The sequence below is a fragment of the Oncorhynchus masou genome, chromosome 32 (assembly GCF_036934945.1).
Source record: "Oncorhynchus masou masou isolate Uvic2021 chromosome 32, UVic_Omas_1.1, whole genome shotgun sequence".
Classification (NCBI taxonomy): domain Eukaryota; kingdom Metazoa; phylum Chordata; class Actinopteri; order Salmoniformes; family Salmonidae; genus Oncorhynchus; species Oncorhynchus masou.
In genome coordinates this window covers 8,479,207-8,489,206 of record NC_088243.1, presented here as the reverse complement: position 1 = coordinate 8,489,206, position 10,000 = coordinate 8,479,207, and the positions used below count along the sequence as shown (strand labels likewise).

Here is a 10,000-nt window from a genome sequence, read left to right as displayed (position 1 = left end):
CACTTTAACATGATGTAACATTGTAACATGATGTAACATTGATGTAACACTGTAACATGATGTAACACTGTAACGTGATGTAATACTGTAGCATGATGTAACACTTTAACATTATGTAACATTGATGTAACATTGTAACATTATGTAACACTGTAACAATGTTATTAACATCACATATGGAGGAAACTTTGCATTTGTCATCTGAAGAGAACATTTTCGAAACATCACAAAAAACACACAAACACGCTGAAACAAATGATGGTGAGAAAAGAAGAGAGAGGCCTACCTTGCTCCGCCATCATCATATGTGAAAATCCTTTAAGGAACGAACGAACGAGAGAAAGATGGAGAAAAAAGGAGAAAGAGAGAGAGCACTTCAGAACCTATTTTTCAAATACTATATAGGTACAGTATTGTGATGGCCCATATTTTCCTGTGAGATGAAGTATAACATTTATTTAACTAGGCAAGTCAGTTAATTAAGAACAAATTCTTATTTACAATGACGGTCTACTCCAGCCAAACCCTAACCCGAACGACGCTGGGCCAATTGTGCGCCGCCCTAACACGATACAACCTGGAATCGAACCAGGGTCAGTAGTGAGATTCAGTGCCTTAGACTTCTACACCACTCGGGAGCCCTGACAGACAAACAAGCTTCCCACAGCTTATGTAGCCTTCTGAAATAGTTGAACTTAAGAAGTAGCTATGTAGTAGGACAGACACATCTTTGTAGGAGTATTTAGTTTATAACAACATGACTGCCAAAAACACACAAAGAAATATTTTCCATCCTAAAAAATGCTATGTTTTTATTAGTACCATGTACAGATGTATGTAGGATCTTCATTTGATTGACAACTTTCCTGCAGGAAATAAAAAATAGTCTAGTGTATTAGAGGTTTAAAAATAGTTCTGAACTTTGTAAGTTCCACTTAGATATTTTAGACTTGATTTATCAACCCCTACAAAAATGTACATTAATTATAATCCACGTAATAATAATTCACATTTCCTGTTTCTCTGGGATAATTTTCCTGCTGTTGCAAACTGGCTCAAATTAAGATCCTACATCTGTATATAACAAGTGGTCAATGATTTTTATATTTCTAAGAGGAGATGGTTTTCCTCTGAAAAGTTACCTGGAATATTGTCGTTGACCTCTGGAAGAAGAAGAAAAAGAACAAAGAAGAAAAGAAAGAGTTACATCATTAGAATCACTCTTATTTCATTGGCAGGAAGTCTATCACGTAAACGTAACATACCTGACACACCCAACACCTAACACACCTGACACACCTGACACCTGACACACATGACACATGACACACCTGATACATGACACCTGACACACCCAACACCTAACACACCTGACACACCTGGCACCTGACACCTAACACACCCAACACCTAACACACCTGACACACCTGACACCTGACACCTAACACACCTGACACACCTGGCACCTGACACCTAACACACCCAACACCTAACACACCTGACACACCTGACACCTGACACATCTGACACATGACACACCTGATACATGACACCTAACACACCTGACACCTGACACCTAACACACATGACACCTGACACGCCTGATACCTAACACACCTGACACCTGACACACCTGACACACCTGACACCTGACACATCTGACACATGACACACCTGATACATGACACCTAACACACCTGACACCTGATACACCTGACACCTGACACACCTGATACCTGAAACGTAACACACCTGACACCTGACACAGCTGACACACCTGACACACCTGACACACCTGACACACCTGACACACCTGATACACCTGACACACCTAAGACACCTGACACCTAACACACCTGATACCTGACACCTAACACACCTGACAACTGACACACCCGTCACACCTGACACACCTGCCACACCTGACACACCTGACACCTAACACACCTGACAACTGACACACCTGACACACCTGACACTGTCCTGTTCATGGATGTAGTGAGTGTATGTCACAGTAAACGATATTACATTGGAGGGAATATATTGTAGCGAGAGAGAACATCACTGTCATCATGTCATCTGTCCCATCCTGTGAAAGGGAATCAGATCACCAGAACACCCCTTTGACCCCCAAATACATCCAGAAAAACATTGAGGAAGCTTATTTCTGCTTCAGTAACACTTACATGTAAACAAACACATACATACACACACACAGCTGGGAGACATAAATCTAAGCTAGCAGAAGCACCAGATCCCTGTAAGCAGGTGGTGAATTTATGATGAAGGCGTGTGAGTAGGAGTGAGAGAGGAGAGATGAGTGCTATTAATCCTCTCTGTCCCATACCTTTGGTTGTCTCTCTCTGCAGACAAAAACTCTACCAAACAGACCACTTTCCAATTCATTAGAAGACCTCATACTTAGGAAGGTGCAACATTAAAACACTTCTGTACATGTCATGATAAACCTTTGACTTGTATCTAATGCCAGGAGCTTTTCCCGATCAGGTCATGTGATCAGGAGACCCATCTTGTCTTATTGGTTTTTAAAAAGCTGAGAGAACTCTCACACAGGCTGAGGATTAGAGCTTGGGAATTGGGTTGGATGGCACCTTGGGACTAGACCTAGACTGTTTATTAAAGTAGGGTTTCCAAACTCGGTCCTGTACGAGTTTGGGGTCCCCAGGAACGAGTTTGGGAATTGGGCCATCGGTACCAGGCCAGGGCTGAGACAACACAGCAGCAGTAAACAGAGACACACCATTAAACAGACCGACAAGACATTTGTTTTAGGGGGAAAAATACAAAATGCAGGGCCAGTTCAAATTATTTAGCCATTTTCGATGCAGCGTCTTTTTCCATTGTTTTATAATTGAAACCTTGACAATAGAATAATGTGAAAACTATTAAGATGAAATGTTTTGGTTCTTTCCCACCAATCTGTCTCAGTGTCAGTCTGCTGATTAGCCCCGACCACAGGCAGTGATTAAGAAAGGAAATTATCACCAGTCTAATTGAGTCGGTCATCCATTAAAGGCATCAGAGATGTGTTAGAGATTCATTTAAATCATTTCACGATCCAGATATTAGATATGTATTAGAGATGTAGAGATTCAACTCAAATTATTTTTACCAGACAGATATTACTTACGTATTAGGTATTAATTTAGTCACCGAGCAAATTCCATCTGCCTGAACATAGGACAAGCTGTTCAAATAGCACACGTGTGCCTGCGTGCGTTTGTGCGTGTGTGTGTGTGTGTGTGTGCCTGCGTGCGTTTGTGCGTGTGTGTGTGTGTGCCTGCGTGCGTTTGTGCGTGTGTGTGTGCCTGCGTGCATGCGTCCGTACATGTGTTCGTGAGTGTTCAATGTAATCTCCTCTAAATCTCCTCTTCAGATGGGGTCCTCTAGTATTGTCTGGTGTCAATAGAGTGTTGAAGCCCACAACGTAACCTCCTGACCATGGCATTCAAATGGCTCAGTCCCAGGAGAGGACACTGAGGAATTAGCCAGATTAGAAAGAAGAAGGGTGTGTGGATGGTGTGATAATGTGACGTGTGTGTGTGTGTCCCTCTTCATTTGTTTTTAATCTGACCTACTCTTAAAATGACAGACTATTGCTATAGTATCGTTTGGTTTTTCCCACCAGTGGACACACACACACACACACACACACACACACACACACACACACACACACACACACACACACACACACACACACACACACACACACACACACACACGTCTAGTGAACAGGTCAGTGTAGACCTGTACACAACACAATAGGTTTGCGCTGAATGAGTTTGCAATAAAATGCAAATGAATTACTTAAAAATCATACAATGTGATTTTCTGGATTTTTGTTTTAGATTCCATCTCTTACAGTTGAAGTGTACCTATGATAAAAAAAATTACAGACCTCTACATGCTTTGTAAGTAGGAAAATCTGCAAAATTCGGCAGTGTATCAAATACTTGTTCTCCCCACTGTATGTTTAGATTTTTAATACATTGTAAGGCTGCCTGATGCGACTCTAATGATAATTTGAAAAAAGTTGCTTGAAAGTCATGAGCTCTGCTTTGTTTGTTTGTTTTTTTTTGCGCAGGTTGTACCCACTTCATAAGTCTCTGATTCACAATTTGACACTTGAAACTTGGTACCTCGAATTTCCCGGCTGTAATCCACCCCCCTCCCCCCACCCAAAAAGAAATAACATGCCTTTTGCGGCGAGTGGCCGTTGTTCCCTTCTCCCTGCTGCATGCTGGGAAACACCTCACCTCACTCACAAGGCTCTCCATCACAGGCTACAAGTGAAGACAGACACTTCGAGGATGCAACTGCGCGTCCTTATCCAATTCCGAGGTGCAATAATGAAGATTTTGGAAGAACTGTCCACATTTACTTTTCGTCAGCCAACAAGATCAGTAGGACCAACGAACAGCGAAAGCACTTGCCTATGTCAATTTACTATACTCCATTGTTCAAAAGTTGTGTCACGCCCTGACCTTAGTATTCTTTGTTTTCTTTATTGTTTTGGTTAGGTCAGGGTGTGACATGGGTGATGTATGTGTTTTTGTACTGTCTCGGGGTTTTGTAGTTTTATGGGGTCGTTTACTATCTAGGTGTTTATGTATGTCTATGGTTGACTAGATTGATTCTTAATTAGAGGCAGCTGTTTATCCTCTTGGAACTCGAGGGGCGCAATTTCATTTTTGGATGAAAAACGTTCCCGTTTTAAACAAGATATTTTGTCACAAAAAGATGCTCGACTATGCATATAATTGCTACTGTTCGAAAGAAAACACTCTGACGTGTCCAGAAATACAAAGATCTTCTCTGTGCGTGCCCTTTAACGTGAGCTTCAGGCAAAACCAAGATGAGATGGCATCCAGGAAATGACAAGGATTTTTGAGCCTCTGTTTGTCATGATCTCCTTATATGGCTGTGAACGCAAGAGGAATGAGTCTGCCCTTTCTGTCGTTTCCCCAAGGTGTCTGCAGCATTGTGACGTATTTGTAGGCAGATCATTGGAAGATTGACCATAAGAGACCACATTTACCACGTGTCCGCCGGTGTCCTGCGCCGAAATTGGTGCGCAAAAGTCACCTGCCAGTATTTTTCCAAACAATACAGAGAGTAAAGCAAGCTTCCACGAACTGCATGTCAATGAAGAGATATGTGAAAAAACACCTTGAGGACTGATTCCAAACAACGTTTGCCATGTTTCGGTCGATATTATGTAGTTAATCCGGAAAAAGTTTTACGTTGTAGGTGACTGCATTTTCGGTTCGTTTCAGTAGCCAGGCGCAATGTAGAAAACGGAACGATTTCTCCTACACACAGACGCTTTCAGGAAACACTGCGCATTTGGTGTGTAACTGAGAGTCTCCTCATTGAAAACATCAGAAGCTCTTCAAAGGTAAATGATTTTATTTATTTGGTTATCTGGTTTTTGTGAAAATGTTGCGTGCTACATGTTATTCAAAATGCATTGCTAGCTTTGCATACTCTTACACAAATTAGTCAATTTCTATGGTTCAAAAGCATATTTTGAAAATCTGAGATGACAGTGTTGTTAAGAAAAGGCTAAGCTTGAGAGCAGATGCATTATTTTCATTTTATTTGCGATTTTCAGAAATCGTTAACGTTACATTATGCTAATGAGCTTCAGGCTATAACTGTTTACAGGGTTTTTTCATAGCCAAACGTGAGCAAAACGGAGCGATTTGTCCTACACAAATAATATTTTTTTGAAAAACTGCACATTTGCTATGTAACTGAGAGTCTCCTCATTGAAAACATCCGAAGCTCTTCAAAGTGAATGATTTTATTTATTTGGTTATCTGGCTTTTGTGAAAATGTTGCGTGCTACATGCTACACAAAATGCTATGCTAGCTTAGCATACTCTTACACAAATTATTCAATTTCTATGGTTCAAAAGCATATTTTGAAAATCTGAGATGACAGAGTTGTTAAAAAAAGGCTAAGCTTGAGAGCAAACGCATTATTTTAATTTTATTTGCGATTTTCAGAAATCGTTAACGTTGCGTTATGCTAATGAGCCTGAGGCTTTAGTCACGATCCCGGATCCGGGATGGGGAGTTTCAAGAGGTTATCGTTGTCTCTAATTGGGAACAATATTTAGGCAGCCATCTTCTTCGGGTATTTCGTGGGTTATTATCTATTTCTATGTCAAGTTGCCTGTGTCTGCACTGGTTATATTATAGCATCACATTTGTTTGTTGTTCTGTAAGTTTGATTTAGTGTTTGTAACGGCGTTCTTTTGTTGTTGAAGGAGAGTCGGACCGAAATGCAGCGTGTAAGTTACTCATGTTTTTTGAGTGAAGACAAAACGAACGAACTAACACGAATAACTAATAAATACAAAAAAAACAACAAACAGAACGAACCCTAATACAGCCTGACTGGTGAAACTAACACAGAGACAGGAACAATCACCCACGAAATGCAAAGCGAAAACAGGCTACCTAAATACGGTTCCCAATCAGCGACAACGAGAAGCACCTGACTCTGATTGAGAACCGCCTCAGGCAGCCAATCTAATTAACCACACACACACCCCTAATCAACTACAATCCCAAACACTACAAACCCCAAAACGATAATACAATACATAATAACCCCATGTCACACCCTGGTCTGACTAACTAATAAACTAAAACACACAATACTAAGACCAAGGCGTGACAGAACCCCCCCCCCTAAGGTGCGGACTCCCGAACGCACCTCAAAACCATAGGGAGGGTCCGGGTGGGCGTCTGTCCATGGTGGCGGTTCCGGCTCCGGACGTGGACCCCACTTCATAAATGTCCATGTTCCTCCCCTTCGCGTCCATAGATAATCCACCCTAACCGCCGACCATGGCCGAATAGTCCTCACCCAGAACCCTACATAATAGAAGAGCAGCTCGTGACTGAGGGGCAGCTCGGGACTGAGGCAGCTCGGGACTGAGGGACAGCTCAGGACTGAGGGACAGCTCGGGACTGAGGGACAGCTCGGGACAGAGGGGCAGCTCGGGACAGAGGGGCAGCTCGGGACAGAGGGGCAGCTCAGCACTGAGAGGCAGACCAGCACTGAGAAAAAGCCCAGTACTGAGAAAAAGCCCAGCCAGGAAGTAGAATCCGGCAGATCCAGGCTGACTGGCGGATCCTGGCTGACTGGCGGATCCTGGCTGACTGGCGGATCCTGACTGACTGGTGGATCCTGGCTGACTGGCGGATCCTGGCCGACTGGCGGATCCTGGCCGACTGGCGGATCCTGGCCGACTGGCGGATCCTGGCCGACTGGCGGATCCTGGCTGACTAGCAGATCTGGCAGATCCTGGCTGACTGGCTGGCGATCCTGGCTGACAGGCAGATCTGGCAGATCCTGGCTGACTGGAGGATCCTGGCTGACTAGCAGATCTGGCAGATTCTGGCTGACTGGCGGATCTGGAAGGGTCTGGTTGACTGGCAGATCTGGAAGAGTCTGGTTGACTGGCAGATCTGGAAGAGTCTGGCTGACTGGCAGATCTGGAAGAGTCTGGTTGACTGGCAGATCTGGAAGAGTCTGGTTGACTGGCAGATCTGGAAGAGTCTGGCTGACTGGCAGATCTGGAAGAGTCTGGTTGACTGGCAGATCTGGAAGAGTCTGGCTGACTGGCAGATCTGGAAGAGTCTGGCTGACTGGCAGATCTGGAAGAGTCTGGTTGACTGGCAGATCTGGAAGAGTCTGGCTGACTGGCAGATCTGGAAGAGTCTGGCTGACTGGCAGATCTGGAAGAGTCTGGTTGACTGGCAGATCTGGAAGAGTCTGGCTGACTGGCAGATCTGGAAGAGTCTGGCTGACTGGCAGATCTGGAAGAGTCTGGTTGACTGGCAGATCTGGAAGAGTCTGGCTGACTGGCAGATCTGGAAGATCCTGGCTGATCTGGAAGAGTCTGGTTGACTGGCAGATCTGGAAGAGTCTGGTTGACTGGCAGATCTGGAAGAGTCTGGCTGACTGGAAGGGTCTGGCTGACTGGCAGATCTGGAAGAGTCTGGCTGACTGGCAGATCTGGCTGCTTCATGCTGACTTACGGCTCTGGCTGCTCCATGCAGATTGACAGCTCTGGCGGCTTCTTGCAGATTGGCAGCTCCATGCAGACTGGCAACTCCATGCAGACTAGCAGCTCAGGCTGCTGTATACAGACAGGAGGCTCCGGCAGCGCTGTAGAGGAGGAAGGCTCTAGAACCGCTGAACAGACGGGAGACTCCGACAGCGCAGGAGAGGGAGAAAGCGCTGGCTGCGCTGAACAGGCGAGGCGCACTGTAGGCCTGATGCGTGGTGCTGGCACTGGTGGTATTTGGCCGAGGACACGCACAGGAAGCCTAGTGCGGGGAGCTGCTACTGGAGGGCTGGGGTGTGGAGGTGGTTCTGGATAGACCGGACCGTGCAGGCGCACTGGAGCTCTTGAGCACCGAGCCTGCCCAACCTTATCTGGTTGAATACTCTCGGTTGCCCTGCCAGTGCTGTGAGGAGAAATAGCCCGCACTGGGCTATGTAGGCTAACCGGAGAAACAGAGCGCAAGGCTGGTGCCATGAAAACCGGCCCAAGGAGACGCACTGGAGAACGGATGCGTAGAGCCGGCTTCATAGCATTTGGCTCGACGCTCAATCTAGCCCGGCCGATACGCGGAGCTGAAACATACCGCACCGGGCTATGCACCCGCACTGGGGACACCGTGCGCACCACTGCATAACACGGTGCCTGCCCGGTCTCTCTAGCCCCCCGGTAAGCACAGGGAGATTGCGCAGGTCTCCTACCTGACGCAGCCATACTCCCTGATAGCCCCCCCCAAAAAAAATTTGGGGGCTGCTTTTCGGGCTTCCTTGCCAACCGTGTTCCCTCGTATCGTCGGCTCCTATCTCCGGCTGCCTCTGCTCTCCTTAGTGCCTCCACCTGTTGCCATGGGATGCGATTTCTTCCGGCCAATATCTCCTCCCAAGTGTAGCAACCTTTAACATTCAGCACGTCTTCCCATGTCCATTCTTCGAATAATTCCTCCTCCCTTTGCTGCTCCAGCTGTCGCTGCCTGTTAACACGCTGCTCCTGTTTACGCTGCTCCTGCCTGTTGACACGCTGCTCGGTCCGAGAGTGGTGGGTGATTCTGTAACGGCGTTCTTTTGTTGTTGAAGTAGAGTCGGACCGAAATGCAGCGTGTAAGTTACTCATGTTTATTGAGTGAAGACAAAACGAACGAACTAACACGAATAACTAATAAATACAAAAAAAACAACAAACAGAACGAAACCTAATACAGCCTGACTGGTGAAACTAACACAGAGACAGGAACAACCACCCACGAAATGCAAAGCGAAAACAGGCTACCTAAATACGGTTCCCAATCAGCGACAACGAGAAGCACCTGACTCTGATTGAGAACCGCCTCAGGCAGCCAACCTAATTAACCACACACACACCCCTAATCAACTACAATCCCAAACACTACAAACCCCAAAACGAAAATACAATACATAATAACCCCATGTCACACCCTGGTCTGACTAACTAATAAACTAAAACACACAATACTAAGACCAAGGCGTGACAGTGTTCTTCCTTCATTAAATATAGAAGATCTATTCATATCCTGCTGCGCCTTGGTCTCCTCTCTACGACGATCGTGACAAGTTGACCTATTCTATTCTGTGCGAGAAATAAATATTCCAAACACATTCGGGGGACAGCTGTGGGATGCGATAGATCCAAAATTAATACAACCACGAGCAGCAAAAAAAAAAAAAATTAAGCAATGAACAGAACTGAATGTTTAAAATATGATAAACTGTTAAGCTTACATTATAAGCACTGCAATGTGGCAGTAGGCATCATTCACAAGTAATAATATATCAACCACAAGTGATAGGCTAATACTGCCACCCATCAGACTATTCTTGATTTAATCTTGTCTTTACATCCTCCTCTTTTTAATAGAGGCCATCACTCTGTTTTCT

The 10,000-nt window shown here is 45.1% G+C and overlaps 1 pseudogene; it reads right to left on the bottom strand.

The window, feature by feature from the left end:
• The window catches only part of LOC135526889 (neurexin-3a-like), a 264,933-nt pseudogene that overhangs the window by 250,265 nt on the left and 4,668 nt on the right, over window positions 1-10,000 (bottom strand).